Source organism: Ornithorhynchus anatinus, chromosome X5, assembly GCF_004115215.2.
Source record: "Ornithorhynchus anatinus isolate Pmale09 chromosome X5, mOrnAna1.pri.v4, whole genome shotgun sequence".
NCBI lineage: Eukaryota > Metazoa > Chordata > Mammalia > Monotremata > Ornithorhynchidae > Ornithorhynchus > Ornithorhynchus anatinus.
The window spans coordinates 18,564,659-18,582,904 of NC_041753.1; the positions used below are offsets into that span (position 1 = coordinate 18,564,659).

Sequence of the window (18,246 nt, forward strand, 5' to 3'; positions counted from 1 at the left end):
TACTAACAAGGAAGATGGTGACATCTGAGTTGCCTTTGGGGATAAGGACTGAAGGTATCTCTAGATCTGCAATGGTAAACCAATAACGTACCTGACAATTCTGTAAAAGTTTATTTTTCCTCAGTCGCCTTTGTTCACGTATGACCTGACAAAGTAATAATAATTATGGGATTTATTAAGCACTGATAATGTGCTATGGGCTGAGGTAGACAGAAGATTATCAGATCCCTGTACCACATAGGGCTCAGAATCTATCTTATCCCCATTTTACAGAGAATCAATCAATCAATGATATTTATTGTGTGCAGAGAATTGTACTATGTGCTTGGGAGAATACAACAGAGTTGGTAGACACGATCCCTGCCCACAGGAGCTTACAGAGGAGCATTGGAAATGATAGCAGGAAAGTCAATTTCTAGGAGTCAAATTGTAGTGGCTGGATTTCCCCCAACTGCCGGTGTGTGCATAAGTACGGGAGATAAGGACATGGACTACTTAGGATGATTCAGGGCCAGAGATTGGTGATAAAAGAATTGAAGAAGGAGGAAGATGAGCAGTGTGGAGAACAGCATGGCCTAGTGGATAGAGCTCGGGCCTGGGAATCAGAAGGTCATGGGTTCTAATCCTACTCCACCACTTGTCTGCTGTGTGATCTTGGGCAAGTAGCTTAATTTCTCTGTGCCTCAGTTTTTTCCATTTGTAAAATAGGGATTAAATTCTACTCCATCCTACTCAGACCATGAGCCCCATGCATGACAGGGACGGTGTCCAACCTGATTGACTTATATCTACCCCAACACCTAGAACAGTTTTTGACACATAATAAGTGCTTAAATACCATAATACATGGATGAGGTGGAATTTCAGGAGGACTTTGGAAGGAGATATTTATGACCTGGTCTATTTGAAAGGGGAGGGAGTTCCAAGCAGAAAGAAGGGCATGAGCAAGGGGTCAGAGAATGAGGGGTCAGAGAGAATTGAGAATGAGGCACAGTAATTACTTTAGCTTTGAAGGAACAGACTGAGCAAGAGTGCAGTGAGCGAAAGAGGTGATAAGTGGAGGGGAGATAGCTGATGGAGTGCCATGAAGCTAGTGGTCAGGAGTTTCTATTTGCTCAGAGAAAAATGGGTTTTTGAGGTTTAGAGGTCTTTGAGGAGTGGGGAGACATGTGCAGAATTTCATTTTAGAAAATTAATCCAGGCAGCAGAATGATCTATGGACTGGTGAGGGGAGAGGCAGAGGGCAGTGACACACGTGAAGAGGATGATAGAGTAGTTTAGCCAGGATATGATGAACATTTGGACCAGCATAGTGGCCATTTGGATGGAGATGGGGCAGATCTGGAAAATTTTATGGAGGAAAAATCAGCAGGATTTAGCAGCAGACTGAATGTGAGATTTTTAAAGACATCAAGAGGTTGGCAGACATTCACATTACCATGAACTCCCTCTCATAGCACTCAAAGTTTGGTTTATGTGAATAGCACTGCACCACATAAATCACAAAGACCTCAACAGTTTTTTTTGTGTTTTTTTGTTACTGTAGATATCAGTGCCACGCTCAACAACGGCAGAGAAAACAGGCGAGGAGCTGCACCATAACTACAGATTGACCCTTTGACAGACTAGTTAATTGGCAATATGCATGTGATGGTGAAAGCAGCCCAGTCTCACATAAAGATAAGGGGAAAGGCTCAGAAGTTTGCACTTCACCCTTTATTCACGCCTCCCTCAGTCCCACAGCACTTATGTCCATAACTTATTTAATTTATTGCTTTACTTTCACGTCTGTCTTGCCTCTGGACTGTAAACTCATTGTGGGCAGGGGACCTGTCTACCAACTCTGTTATACCGTACTCTCCCAAGTCCTTAGTACAGTGCTCTGCACACAGTGAGAGCTCAATAAATATGATTGAAGTTTCTAGAGTAGAGAAATGGCTCATTCCTCAGGGCCCCTCTCAGAGGAAAGACAGTTTTGAATAACATGTTAATGCTTCATTTAAAGACACCAGTTGGAGCACAGGTAGTTATAGGGAGGGATTTGGATAAGGAGGAAGGGGCTAGCAAGGCAGAGAAGAAACACCACCAGGAAGGCTGAAGATTCTTCAGGGGGATTATCATGCAAGGTCCTATGGATGGCATGCTTACAGAGGGCTGGTAAGGAAGTATAGCAGTGGGTTCAGTGGGGTGGACATTCCTCCTGGGATTAAATTAGGTACAAGTTACAGATGAGGGAGAGATTGTTATGCTCATACCTAATTTAGGATTCTGTTGTATAAGTACTGTGGCTGTCAACTAGTTAACTAAACAAGTACAGGCTGTTTATGATCAAAAAATATTTCTGTAAAATTAAAAGAAATTATGGTAGGTTAAATATAATGTGCCAGGCACTGGGGAAGATCTAAGCTAATCAGATTGGATACAGTCCATGTCTTCATGGGGATCACAGTCTTCATCCCCATTTTACAGGTGAGGTAACAGAGGCCCAGAGAAGTTAAGTGACTTGCCCAAGGTCACATAGCAGATAAACGGTGGAGCCAGGATTAGGACCTCAGTTCTTCTGACGCCCAGGTCCATGCTCTATCCACTAGACCATGCTGCTTCTCGTGCGTGAAGATCCTACTTATTAGACTTGCATTTGGCATTCCACCGAACCTCAGGAGCCACTTTTAGGGATGGCTATGTGAATCCCAAATGCTCCCTGTGGCTTCTAGGGGTTCTGAATCTAAGTCACAGGATGGTGTCAGCAAACTGCAGTTTTCTGGGTTCTAATCCCAGCTTTGCCACTTGTCTGCTGTGTGACCTTGGGCAAGACATTTGACTTCTTTATGCCTCAGTTTCCTCATCTGCAAAATGGGAATTAAATGCCTGTTTTCCCTCCCCCTTAGGCTGTGAGCATCATGTGGGGTTTTTTTTATGGTATTTGTTAAGCACTTACTATGGGTCAAGAACTGTTCTAAGCGCTGGGGTAGACAGTTTATCGAGATGAATACTGTCCCTGTCCCTCATGGGGCTCACAGTCTAAGTAGTTCTAAGTAGTCTAAGTGAATCTAAATAGTCTAAGTAAGTTCACCCCAATTCCAAAGGGAAAATGAGGGGCACATGGATCTTTGATCCACTGCTTGTGAATGTTACCTTTGCAATCCCTCTTCAGGAGGGAAAATAAGAGGGTCACCTTAAGGCTTGAGGTTCAAACCTTTAGTCCCTTTCCTAGATGACATTTTCTCTGGGCAGAACCTGTGGGGTAATGTACTCAGATCAGTGGTGAGCTGAAATGGGGTGCACATAAGCAGGGCTGTGAGAAGAAAGGCTTTAAAATCACAATGAAAGAAATCCTCGAACAATGGGCAATGCAGCGGACATTTGGGAGGTGGCAGCCGAAAACAGATCACCTTGGCGCATAGCAATCAGAAATTGTCTTCAGGAAGATTGTGACATTAAGGGGAATAAATGAAAACAGCACCAGGAACAGAGGGTAACGTTAAAAAGCCGGAAGGGGTGATCTTGTCATGTATATGTGGAAGGGTTTGTTTTATTCTTTATAGCCACATTTGAGCACACTGATAAAACAAAATCACTGTTAATAACATCCTCTAATGAGATGGAAAACTACAATCATACATACTGGCATGAAGGTAGGGATTTGTGGTGGCCTGTGAAGGCAAAATATGGCATTTAGGGCACAGCTGTATAATTTTCCTGAAAATCTGTTATCTATAAATGATGAACTGTCAGAACCATTTGAACCCAGAGTGCTTTCTTCACTTTTTTTCCCCACTTAGACTATGAAAGATGCAACAGAAACATGAATGAGGTTGATAGTTTGAAAAATAAAATTAAAGTATGCTTTATGAACTGTCCAGGTTGTCAGTCCCAAGGAGAGTAGACAGTTTAGAATCCCCTGATATCTACAACACTTGTGTAAATATCCTTATACTCTATTTTCCTATCTGCTATTTTAATGTCTTTCTCCCTTAGTAGCCTCTGAGCTCCTTATGGGTAGGGGGGAGCATCTACCAACTCACTCTGTTTTGCATGTTCTCAAATAATAATAATAATGTTGGTATTTGTTAAGCGCTTACTATGTGCAGAGCACTGTTCTAAGCGCTGGGGCAGATACAGGGTAATCAGTTGGTCCCACGTGAGGCTCACAGATAATCCCCATTTTACAGATGAGGTAACTGAGGCACAGAGAAGTTAAGTGACTTGCCCACAGTCACACAGCTTACAAGTGGCAGAGCCGGGAGTTGAACCCATGACCTCTGATTCCGAAGCCCACGCTCTTTTCACTGAGCCACGCTGCTTCTCAAATGCTTAGTACAGTGCTCTGCACATGGTAAGAATTCCATGAATACCACTGATTAATCGATCCATTATTTAATGTAGGACTTTTATCAAGAAAGGAGTTGCTTTCTTTGAACATAAGCTTTGTGAAGAATGAGAGACAAGGAGGCAAAAGAGAAAACAGCACCAGAGACTGCAAGCATTAATTACAACAACATGACAAGGGAAAGCCTTTTTGTGTGTACAATTTGGCTAGAACTGTGTGTCCCACATTGGTCTTTTCGGCCACACATGAACTGAAAGGTGAACTTCACCTGTCTTTTGTATTAGAAGACAACACTGATGGTGAAGTTTATCTATATACACACACACACACACACAAACATGGTTCTGCTAGAATGTGTGCTTTTACAATGCATTTTGTCTAGAATGTAGTGGGAGAATTATTATTATTATTATTATATGGTATTTGTTATGCACTTCCTACATGCCAAGCACTATGGTAGATACAAGATTATCAGGTTCCACATGGGGCTCACAGTTTAAGCAGGAGAGAAAACAGGTACTGAATCCTCATTTTGTAGATACAGGAACTGAGGCCCAGAGAAGTGAAGTGATTTGCTCAAGGACACACAACAGGTAAGTGGTGGAGCCGGGATTAGAACCTAGCTCCTCTGACTCCCAGGCCTATGATCTTTCCACTAGGTCATGCTGTTCTTTACATGGAATTAGGGAATGTTCTTCTGAAAATGCACACAATGGGGTCTTGGAAGAAATGGTTGTGCATGCATTCAATGTCAGATGAGGGGTGAGCTCCACGATACGAGTGTCCCTTAATGTGAGGTTCTGTAAGAACACAACCCTTAAATTGTAGGAAACCTATTATTCATAATCCTTCTCCCTAGAAGCCTTTAATAAAAATTTTGTTTTAGCCAGTATAACAATTTGGAAGCTCCAGAAACTGGCATCACTGAAGGTCCTCATACTTGGGGAAATTTGGTGAATCGTTCCTATGTGGAGAAGGAATTTACAATGTTAGAATCTTCTCCAATTAATATGGTGCCCCTTTAGTACATTTGCTCTGTTAATCTGATTAGCAAACAGCTTCAATTTACATTTCATTGAAATTCATTCAATAGTATTTATTGAGCGCTTACTATGTGCAGAGCACTGTACTAAGCGCTTGGGATGAACAAGTCGGCAACAGATAGAGACAGTCCCTGCCATTTGACGGGCTTACAGTCTAATCGGGGGAGACGGACAGACAAGAACAATGGCACTAAACAGCGTCAAGGGGAAGAACATCTCGTAAAAACAATGGCAACTAAATAGAATCAAGGCGATGTACAATTCATTAACAAAATAAATAGGGTAACGAAAATATATACAGTTGAGCGGACGAGTACAGTGCTGTGGGGATGGGAAGGGAGAGGTGGAGGAGCAGAGGGAAAAGGGGAAAATGAGGCTTTAGCTGCGGAGAGGTAAAGGGGGGATGGCAGAGGGAGTAGAGGGGGAAGAGGAGCTCAGTCTGGGAACGCCTCTTGGAGGAGGTGATTTTTAAGTAAGGTTTTGAAGAGGGAAAGAGAATCAGTTTGGCGGAGGTGAGGAGGGAGGGCGTTCCGGGACCGCGGGAGGACGTGACCCAGGGGTCGACGGCGGGATAGGCGAGACCGAGGGACGGCGAGGAGGTGGGCGGCAGAGGAGCGGAGCGTGCGGGGTGGGCGGTAGAAAGAGAGAAGGGAGGAGAGGTAGGAAGGGGCGAGGTGATGGAGAGCCTTGAAGCCTAGAGTGAGGAGTTTTTGTTTGGAGCGGAGGTCGATAGGCAACCACTGGAGTTGTTTAAGAAGGGGAGTGACATGCCCAGATCGTTTCTGCAGGAAGATGAGCCGGGCAGCGGAGTGAAGAATAGACCGGAGCAGGGCGAGAGAGGAGGAAGGGAGGTCAGAGAGAAGGCTGACACAGTAGTCTAGCCGGGATATAACGAGAGCCCGTAATAGTAAGGTAGCCGTTTGGGTGGAGAGGAAAGGGCGGATTTTGGCGATATTGTAGAGGTGAAACCGGCAGGTCTTGGTAACGGATAGGATGTGTGGGGTGAACGAGAGGGACGAGTCAAGGATGACACCGAGATTGCGGGCCTGCGGGACGGGAAGGATGGTCGTGCCATCCACGGTGATGGAGAAGTCTGGGAGCGGACCGGGCTTGGGAGGGAAGATGAGGAGCTCAGTCTTGCTCATGTTGAGTTTTAGGTGGCGGGCCGACATCCAGGTGGAGACGTCCCGGAGGCAGGAGGAGATGCGAGCCTGAAGGGAGGGGGAGAGGACAGGGGCGGAGATGTAGATCTGTGTGTCATCTGCGTAGAGATGGTAGTCAAAGCCGTGAGAGCGGATGAGTTCACCGAGGGAGTGAGTGTAAATGGAGAACAGAAGAGGGCCAAGAACTGACCCTTGAGGAACTCCAACAGTTAAAGGATGGGAGGGGGAGGAGGCTCCAGCGTAGGAGACCAAGAATGATCGGCCAGAGAGGTAAGAGGAGAACCAGGAGAGGACGGAGTCCGTGAAGCCAAGGTGAGATAAGGTATGGAGGAGGAGGGGATGGTCGACAGTGTCAAAGGCAGCAGAGAGGTCAAGGAGGATCAGAAATGGCCCTGCAGCATTCTTTTAATCAATAACATAAATAAAGGGTACACAAGTGAAGGTTCTTGTTGACCCAGTCACCTAGACATGAGGAAAAACCCCCCAACAAAACAGCTCAGGCATAATCCTTGATTTCCTCACAGTTTAGTCAGGATTATACACTGATTAACCTGTTAGCATCCCAATGATATTAAAGTGAAGGATGTTGTAATAGATGACTGATTCTAGGTCAGGTGAGGTCAAGCAGGGTAGTGATACAGTTTGGTATTTATTAATATTATCAGTCATAATAATAGTGCTATTTTTTGAGCATTCACTATGTTAAGCACTGTGCTAAATCCTGGGGTTGATAGAGGATAATCATGTTGGACACAGTCCCTGCCTCATATGGGGTTTACAGTCGAATTAGGAGGGAGAACAGGTATTTAATCCCCATTTTGCAGTTGAGGAAACTGAGGAACAGAGAAGTTAAGTAACTTACCCAAGGCCATACAGCAGGCAAGTGACAGAGCTAAGATTAAACCCGTATCTCCTGACCATCAGTTATGTATTCTATCCACTAAGCCATACTACTTCCCATATTACTATATATAATATATATATTTTTTTAACATATATATATATATGTTAAAAAGTTAAAGGTTCTTTCTGCATCTCAACATTATTTTATTTGGACCACATCATTGAAGAATTATTTGAGAAAACAAAAAACTGGAGAAAAAATTACTTAAAATATTTGTTATGATTTACAAAGATTTGTTAGAAATCCTTGTTATAACCTGATATGATTTACCCAGTGAGCATTTGGAGTATTTTTAAGGGGAATACAATTTGTTAATTCAGAGAAAGAGCTTGCCCTAATGGAAAGAGCACAGGCTAGGAGTTAGAGGACCTGGGTTGCAGTCTCAGCTTTGCCAGTTGCTTGCTCTGTGGACTTGAACAAGTCATTTAACTTCTCTGTGCCACAGTTTCCTCATCTGTAAAATAGAGATTCAATGCCTGTCCTCCCTCCTACTTAGAATCATCAAGGCCTAGAGGATGAGCACGGGTTCTATTACCGACTCTGCTACTTGTCTGCTCTGTGACTTTGGGCAAGGCATTTCACTTCTCTGTGTCTCAGTTCCTCATCTGTAAAATGGGGATTAAGACTGTGAGCCCCATGCAGGACAGGGACTGGGTCCAACCCAATTTCCTTGTATTCACCCCAGTGCTTAGTAAAGTACCTTGCACATAGTAAGTGCTTAACAAATACCATTAATATTATTATTATTATTAGACTGTGAACCCCATGTGGGACAGGGACTGTGTCCAATGTAAGTAACTGTATCTAAACCAATGCTTAGAACAGTGCTGGACATATTATTATTATTATTAGTATCATTGTTATAAATTTCATCCTAGGGTCATCCTTAGGGTTAAGGGGGTCTGTAATCTACTTTAATGTCTATCTCCCCCTGTGGACTGTAAGCTCCTTGTGGGCAGGGATAGCTTCAACTATGTTGTACTCTATTTTCCCAAGTGCTTAGTACAGTGTTATGCACACAGTAAGTGCTCAATAAATACCATTGATTTGATTTGAACTGTAAATAACAGGTCCCTGGGTAAGATAGAGGGTGAAATAGTGTTATTTATGAGGGAGAGGTTAAAAAATATTCCAAAGAAGCTTCAAATCTTCAAAACCTGATTCTGAAAAATTATTTTTGAGGTAAAGCATCACATTCAACTGTCTTGTGGTGGGGACCTATAAATACCTAAAAAGAAGCTCTGTCTCCTTTTATGGGATACCTGAACAAATTGACAGGTAAGCATTTTAACATACTGCACATAGGTTAATGATTTTAAATAAATGAACAAATTTCTTTAATTATTTCCTCCATTTGCTCATATAATAAAGCAACTTGCATTATTAGAGCATGCCGCTTTGGTGTTGATTTACTGTTGAGACCCTAAGCACCCTGAATCAAGGAATTCTCAGAACAGCAAATTTTGTGCTGGCACATTAAAAAAAATAGTTGCACAAAATTTTTTAAGTTTTTGATTCTGTTACTGAGGACTTCCTACAAGGGTAATGGTAGTATTGGTGAATTCTATCCATCATCCTCTGATTGCAGGCAAGATATTAAGAAAACATAATTCATTTGTTTTCTACATTCCCAAAATAGCTTAAGCATCTATGATTATCACCATCATCAAAAACAATATTTACTCAGTGCCTATTGTACACAGAACACTGTATTAGGAATCCTTAAACATACAGATGGACAAAAACACAGTAGCTGTCCCAGAATAGCTTAAAAATACCAATCAAAATAATTTTACATGATTATTTTATTGAGCCTATGAATGCACAGTAGATTGAAATGATCACAATCTGAAGAACAGCCACAAGAAAACCATATACGAGAAGGCCTTTTTGTTTCCCTTTTCTGGCAGAGGTCAAAGAACAGGTAGCTCTCTTCAGGATATGAAAAAACACCAGCGTTATACTCATCTTCAGTTCTAAAGATGTAATAATAGTGGTACTTGATAAGTGCTTACTATGTGCCTAGCACTGTTCTAAGCACTGGGGTAGATACAAGTTAATCAGGTTGGACACAGTCGCTGTCCCACATGGCGCTCACACTCTTAATCATTTTACAGATGAGGTAACTGAAGCCCAGACAAGTGAAGTGACTTGCCCAAGGTCACACAGCAGATATGTGGTAGAGCCGGAATTAGAACCCAGGTCCTCCTGACTTCCAGGACTGTGCTCCATCCACTAAGCCACACTGCTTCTCTAAAGATGTGTAAGAGTGTGAATAGGTAAGAAGGAAAGGAATCTCAAGCTTTCTACAAAGTTAAAAATCTCCAGTTGAGTGCCACCTGTGAACCTTCCCGCCCAGTGGGAACTCCACATCTGGCCTTTTACGGTATTGTCAACCTCCTAATAGTTACCCTCTTCATCTTGTGCTGCTTCATCTTGAAGCAGCATGGCTTAGTGAATAGCACACGGGCCTGGGAGTCAGAAGGACCTGGATTCTAATCCCGGCTCCATCACACGTCTGCTGTGTGACCTTTGGCAAGTCAGAAAACAGAGCATACTTGGCCAAAAAAGCACTGGCCTCTGTAATATAACAAGTATTACAAAAAGAGCTTCCCCCGAAGACCCCGTCAGGGTCCAACATTAAGAATTTTCAGAATACTCTTTTTTTTTTCTTTTAACCTTACTCATACCAGTTCTCTGCCACTCTCTGTGATCACATACTTTCCAATTCTTTCTGAAGTGGAAAATGATTGCTTTTCTCTACCCTTGAGACGGCTTCAAGTGACAGAAACTTTGCATGCGACAGATCACCTGTGCCTGCCGCTGTCAAGAGTTCAATTTCCTTAAATCTGCTTTTCTAATTGCGGTTTTTGATCTTGGAGGACAGTGTTCTTTCTGTCCTTTTCTTGGATTCAGTCCATAATGGCTAATGTCCTGGCAAGACATTTCCAAGGAAAAGCATTGGTCAAGACGGTCTGTTCCCTGGAATGGGGGGGGGGGGGGGGGGGCAACATTTCCAACTGATCGATTGTGTTTACTTCTCCAATTGATTCCTCTTTCTATTTGATTTCTCAAAGAAAAGATGTGAAGGGAGAAACTGCTTGATATAAAACCAAAACCAACCTAGGCTTTGGAAAACTAATAATTACTAGGCCTATTAAAAGATTGTAATTACATAGGATGGGCCTAAGCATTTCCTTCATATTTTACCATATTTAAAAGAGGTAAGTGCGAAAATGAAACAAAATGTAAAGAGAATGGGAATTCTTTGAATGGATCTGCTGTCCAAGTAAAGCTCATCTTTCATAATTTCAGAGATGCCAATATTTCTTCCTCCTTTCTCTGACATTTAGGTTCACGTTCAAAATCCATGATTCACTACACACACTACCCCTCATAACCCAAACAGCTCCAGAATTCTCAAGTGTATTTTTTATATGTTTTTCATACAAATATAATCATTTTACACATTAATGTTCACTACATATTGGGTTTTCTTGCTTCTTATCCCTAATAACAATAATTACAGTATTTGTTAAGCACTTAATATATGCCAAGCACATTTTAAGCATTGGGGTAATCAGGTTGTCCCACGTGGGGCTCACAGTTCTAATCCCCATTTTACAGATGAGGTATCTGAGGCACAGAACAGTTAAGTGACTTGCCCAAGATCACACAGCAGACAAGTGTCTGAGCTGGGATTAGAACCCACGTCCTCTGACTCCCTGGCCCATGCTCTTTCCACTAAGCCACGCTGCTTTTCTAATCCTAATTTTCTAATCTAATCTTCTCTAATAGATTCTAATCAAGTGGTTTAAAATATTTTGTAAAACACATAGCTCAATACAGAATTGTGTATCCTATGGGGTGCTCAGTATACATTTGATTTTGTCTATCATTATCATTACCACTCTCTCTAGAACAGCTTGCTACACCAGACTATAACACATGTCCTTGCAGTACACATTAAAATCACAAAATGTAATGAAGCAAACTTAAGATCTGTCTCCTGTTTTCTCAAGTTCCCAACAATATGCTGCTACAGATAAGCAGAAAGCGAAAGCAATGATAGAACTAAACTCCACTTTCCAGCTCTTAGAACAGTTACGCTACCATTCATGTTTCCAACATTGGAGCACATAGATTTCTCTGGATTGTAAGCTTGTTGTGGGCGTTTTACCAACTCTGTTATGTTATACTCTTCCAAGTGCTTAGCACAGTGCTCTGCACACAGTAAGCACTCAATATATATGATTGATTGATAGTAATGGTGATTCTCAGTCCGCAGAAAAACAACCAAACTCATTTTTGCCTAGTGAAATACAGCTAGCTGGTTTTATAATCGGTCAAGGCTGCTAATAGTAAAATCTAATTAAGTGCCTACTAGTGACTGCAAATAGATCCCTTTGGAAAATAGCAAGTGAGGAGTGAAAAAATGAGCCAGAGCTATTCATTTTCATTTCCCAATACTAGTAATATCAGTAATAGTTTATTCAAAATATGCCATCTTGCAATTCAGAAAAAGGAAAGAGGGGAACATTGAAATGGATAATTTGGTTTCCATTCTATTACCTAAATATGTCAATATATACTAATAATGTTGGTATTTGTTAAGCGCTTACTATGTGCCGAGCACTGTTCTAAGCGCTGGGGTAGACATAGGGGAATCAGGTTGTCCCACATGGGGCTCACAGTCTTAATCCCCATTTTACAGATGAGGGAACTGAGGCACAGAGAAGTTAAGTGACTTGCCCACAGTCACACAGCCAACAAGTGGCAGAGCTGGGATTCGAACTCATGAGCCCTGACTCCAAAGCCCGTGCTCTTTCCACTGAGCCAAGCTGCTTCTCATATATACCTATGAATAAACAGGAGATATAATTTACATTTGCTTGGTGTTAGTTCTTTCATTTCTATTTTACTCTATTTAAATATTTATCATCATTTTTTAAAAGAAAGAGTTGTTGATTACATAAAATAATGTTTATTATTACAGTAACCCTTGCTAGATGTAGATTTGATAGACTAATTATGGAAATATTTTTGTTTGTTAAACATTTGATAAAAATTCCAAAATACCTGAAAAAGACTAATCTATCAGTACAATAATGTTAATGACAAATTGTCTTGAAAAGTATAGAAGAGGAAAATGCAGCACTCTCTTCTCTGATTCAGTTGACTTTAACTTACATTGATTACAGTGTTTGGCAGCTAGTAAGTGCTTAATAAATACCATAATAAATAATATTGAATAATAAGTAGTGAATTAAAAAGTCTGAATATGTTTCAAATTCAAATTTCAGTTGTCAGGTAGATCACATGATTTAAAAATAAAGCCTATTCTTAATAAAGGGACACTTCTCAGAAAATTCTTTGAAGGCCAGAGAATGAAAATATAAAAAGAGGAAAACATTGGTAAATATGGTTGTGTATATTAAAAATAAAGTATACAGTAACGGAGCATAAACACAGAAACAGATATTACAGCCATTCTTGAAAGACAAATATTATACAGGGAAACTGTATCATCAAAAATGTTGGAAAATGATTTGTCATGGAATATTTCAGTAAGATATCACATTGCATCCTATCTACATATTCAATTTGTCACTAGTTGGGGGTTTTAGTAAAGTCCCTGGGTGTCTGTAAGGCCTTTCCTTTTTCTAATAAGGATCTGCCATGACTAAGATTCCTGAGCATTGAAGGCTAACCTGATTTTTTTAAATGGCATTTGTTAAATGCTTTCTTCTCTCAGAGTCACAGCTGGAGAGCTCCCAGTAGTCTACCAGTCTCGACTACAGGAGGGAGAGTCAGGCAGAGGCATATCCATTCCATTCCTAGCTTGGGCAGTGGCTAGCAAGTGGAAGGCAATCTGCTACAAGTCAAAACTCACCTGTGTGGGGCAGCAGCCATATGAGAGAGAATCAAGGGCAAAGACTCAAGGTTACTGCACAGAAGGAGGCAACGGTAAACCCTTCCATATTTCTACCAAGAAAATTCTACAGATACACTACCAGAGTGATTGCAGATGGAAGTAGGGCGTTCTGGGAGAGATGTGTCCATGGTGTCACTAGGGGTCGAAGATGATTCAACGGCATAAGACAAATGCTTACTATGTGCCAAGACTGTTCTAAGCACTAGGGTATATGAGAGTTAATTAGGTTGGACACAGTCCCTGTCCCACATGGGGCTCATAATCAAGTAGGAGGTAGAACAGGTATTCCCTTTTTACAGTTGAGGAAACTGAAGCACAGAGAAGTTAAGTGACAAGGTCACACAGCAAGCATTTGGCAGAGCTAGGATTAGAACCCAGGTCCTCTGACTCCCTGGCCAGTGCTCTTTCCACTAGGTCATGCTGCTTTCTTATTTAAATTTAAATGGAATGACTCTGAGGTCCAATCATGTCATGGACATCTTGTCATGGAAGCTGTTCTTAAGTGGATGAGATCTGCAGAGGGGCTGATAACTCATTCACAGCACCCTACTGAATCCAGAAATCACATTCTCAGTGATATTTCATGAAAGTGGTAAGGCATAAACGGAATGGAATTTACAATTCTTAAAATGGCATTATTCAAGAGCGTTCCAGTGCATTAAAAAGGAGGAATACTTACATTTTAAAGAAATCATGAAATAACATCAATAACATAATATTGATGTAACACCTGCTTTTTATATAATGCTTTTATTCCCAAAGGTTCACATTACTTATTTCTTTTTTTGTCCTTACAACATCCCTGTGAGGTACAGAAAGGCTGGAATGATCCCCATTTTACTGCTGAAGAAACTGATGCATGGAGGGGTCGTGTAACTTGCTCAAAATCACCCAGCTGGTCAGTAGCAAAGTTGGAATTAGAACCTAAGTCATGTGACTCATAAGCTCACGTTCCGTCCACTGTCCTGAAATGACCTTCCAAACTCTAAGAACAACTGATGCTCCTTAATTGACTTTGATGATTAGCAAATGCCCAATTAAAGACAGAGTCCAAATGCTTTCCTTATTTGTGGAAAGGTATAAATTCCACTTCATCTCATTTATGATCCATTACTAAAATAGTACTTTAGATTATCATGCTTTTTAGGTAGTTAAATGAAAGGCCTACAACTTTGTGTATACTAATGGCACCTGAGGCACGTTCAGTACATCCAGAGACTTGTGGCTGCCGAAAATACTGCTTAATCAACATTTATGTCTGTAGATCTAAATTTAGAAAAACGTACAAGAAGAGTTTACAGCATGTTTGAGGGAAAAGAAAAAACTTTTATGAGCATGCTTAGGCTATATTAATTTCACCGTAAATGTATCTAATTCCTGAAAGATGCTTTAAAGGGTGTCTCTGTAGTATTTCCATTGAGTTATTCCTTATTGAGTTAGAAAATCAATGAGCCAATCATCTCTATTTTTTCTTATAATCTATACAAAGCCCACAAAAGCAACATGTCTTCTCCACACAATTTATAGGATAATAATGAAAAGAGGGTTCAGTGTTTTATGAACGACATTAAATTAAAAAAAAGTTAATCACACTTCATAGCTAAACTGATGAAAACCTCCATGAATTCAAAGTCACATTTCCATTTTTTAAAAAGTCTTGGTGACTTCTACCAGGCAAGGGAAAATGCGCTCTTCTGTTCCTTAACGAGAAAACGTATTTTTTAGGGTAAAGCCTTTTTAGAAACTTTTGGTCCAATTTAACAGATTGAATTTTGCAGCCTTTGAGATAAGCATTCAAAATGTTATGGTCCTTATCCAAACCATATCTTTAAATAGTTCTAAAACCCCATTAACTTTGATCTCATTAAGAGTCATACAGTCCTATGAATTCAGTTTCTATTTTCTGAATTTCTTGTCTTTGAGGTGTCGCAGGGGATCTTTCTTTTTTCTCATTTCCTAGAATTCTTTGTGCTGAGATTCCTTGTTGGTTTACAATGCCACCATTTTTAAAGGTTTGCCATTTCCTTGACTTATTCACAGCTGTTCACTTCAAAGCTCTCTTACTTCCTTGGGCTACTATTTTAAGTATTTAACAAGGACAATGAGAGTTCAGTTTTATTCCAGACTCTTTTGTGACAGTTTACATTTGGCTTCAACTGACTGACCTTTGTTCTACATCAAGAAAATGCTATCAGGCCCTTTAAGGGAAAAAGGAACCCATTCCTTAGCATAACACTTTATTGCAAGTAGACTGATATCCCTTAATAAAATCTATCTGACAGTGCAGCCTTGTGGACAGCAGCAGGAATTAGAAAATACGAAATTCAGGACTTGTGATCCCACATCTGACACAGGCTCAATGTATAATGCTGGAGAATCCACTTAAATTTCTCCAGCCTATTTCCTAACTAGAGTTCCACTTGCTCAACGTTTCTCAAACATAGGGTCAGAAACTTCAGAGAGGTCACAGAGGAGGTTGTGGAAATTAGAACCATTATTTAGTGGTGACAGAGACAGATTGCTGCTCCAGGAGTGGAATATTTTGTCCCATCATGATTGCCCTTCTGGATTTTCCATATTCCTAGCCTCTTAAGCACTGGTCCAGCATCATACGGGAGACCCAATATGCCTTTCAAGGTTAACTTTATTTTTGGTTGCTTGTTTTTGGTTGAGTGGAAAATGTGGGATATTTCAGGTCAGAGGACAACACATTTCAAAATCCACTGCCTTACCTCCAAAGATATTCTGTTAACTGAAACTAAATTGACATAATGCAGTGGCCTTGGGGGGGTAAGGTCAGACTGCTATATAAAGATGCTGAAAAGAATGGAATGCAAAAGTTCTAAATTCCTTCCTGCACTGATAGTTCTGCTGCGACTGTAAACTCACTGTGGGGAAGGAACATGTCTTCTAACTTAGTTATATTGTACTCTTCCAAGCACTTAATAAAGTGTTCTGCACAGAGTAAGTACTCAATAAATACAAATGATTGATTGAGAAAGTGTTACACATAGAGAAGACCAGTTGCCATCAGGTTCTTTGTGCTTAGGGCCAGGCTGGCACCAGAGTGACAGGGAACCACTGGGCATTACTCTCCACAGTCCTTAGCTACACCACAGGCTGCAAAACCAAATTCTGGATCCACCAGAGCAAGTGTTTGACAAAGGAACTGCCATAAAGAGCGACTAGAGGGAACTCAAAGAGAGACAGGTCAGAGAAGCTACGCGTGGAACAGAATGCTGGATGGACCATTGTTTCATACACTCCAAGCTCTCTCTAAACTCAAGCTGTTCTTAAAACCGTGGCATCAAAAACTACCGGGAATGGGTGATGGTAAGTAAAGGTTCACTGTTAATAGTCCGGCCTTGAAACGAGTAGAGAATATTCCAAGAGGCCCTATAGTTGGGGTGTTTCCTCCATTTCTTATTTTTGTTTTTCAATATTTGCAAAAGAGGGAAGTTGGTGTGAATTAAGCTTATTTTAAGCCTCCATATCGTGTATGTTAACATTAATAAAACATTGCTCCTTTCGATTGGTATCTTTTTAACTATCTACCGACTTACAAATGATATCAAATGGAACGAAAGAGGGAGATTCACATTCCACATTCAACAGCATCTCTTGTCTCCAGCCTTTTCTTCCTGTGCTTCTTTAAATTTTTAAAAACTATGCTCTGATGGAACATGAATCACTTTTTAAACACATTTTTATTGCCAATATTTAGATTGCATGCTTCAAAAAATTTTTAATGTAAATTATTCTGGTAATCCTCATGTCCATGGTCATTTAAACTATTCCACCCACTTAACACTGGAAAGGGAACTGATCCCAATAAACAGCCAGGTCGGCCTGCTGTGACGCTGATAGTTCCTAGCAATATCTGATAAAGCTGTTTATTTTGTCTAACAAAGTTCCCAACCCAAGTGAAGACATAACAACATTGACTAATTTAGTCATTCTGATTATTTTAGTAAATAATTTTTTTGAATACTTAAGACTTTCCAGGTGAAGTAAAATTGGAGCTGAAATTTCTATTTAAATAATTAGACTACTTGATTTCAAAAGTGGCTCAGAGAACAGAAGGCAAAACATTCTATTCTCCAGCAGTCGTTCAGCCCCTAGGGACTTTAATCAGGTTTCTTTGCACTAGCTCATGCTTATATATTGCACATTTTTAGGGTTGTGATCATCATCGTTAGCATCACCATTGCTGATATTTATTAAGTCTCTAATGCATGCAGAGCACTGTACCAGGTATTTGGGAGCATTAAACAAAAGTAGAAGACTTGGTTCCTTACTGGGAGGAGTTTATAATCTAAAAGTACCCTGAGATTACTTTGATGTTCTTTAGTCCCTATATCCAGAATGGAACCAAAGACAACACTCCACACAAAAATGCAGAAAGAGTTGCCTAAAAGTGGCCATTGTTTTGAATTGGATAAAGTGGGTGTGAGCTCTCTCGTGGATTTTGCTCAATGGGTAAATTCATGGCCCAGTATAGAGTAGAAACACTTTCCTTTCTCCTGGCCAGTTTTTCTATGATAATCTTGATTGAACTACTAAGTCAATCTTCAGTGGCATTTTCAGTGGCCCCAAAGTGAGGTAAAATGAGTTTGGTTGGTGATTAATGATACTCCTTTATAAATGACATCCTCATTTGATAAGTTTCTAGAATAAGAAAGGTATCAAATAGGTGTAACTTGGACATTATCAAACTGGAGAAAATGTATTTTGCCTTCAATTATTGAATGATCTTTTTTCATTTCAAAGGACAAAACAGATTATGACCACAATGAATGTATAGTTCTAAAGGAGGCTAAATTTCAAATTCCAGTTTTTGGTGAATGCTATAGTTGTCATGGTATTACTCA

The 18,246-nt window shown here is 40.5% G+C and overlaps 1 non-coding gene across 1 annotated transcript; it reads left to right on the forward strand.

Moving 5' to 3' along the window:
* The first annotated feature begins 13,185 nt into the window (after positions 1–13,185).
* LOC114808584 lies at positions 13,186–13,323 on the forward strand. The gene has a single exon (XR_003756430.1). It is a non-coding gene; the product is annotated as a small nucleolar RNA SNORA7 (small nucleolar RNA).
* The last annotated feature ends 4,923 nt before the right edge of the window (positions 13,324–18,246 follow it).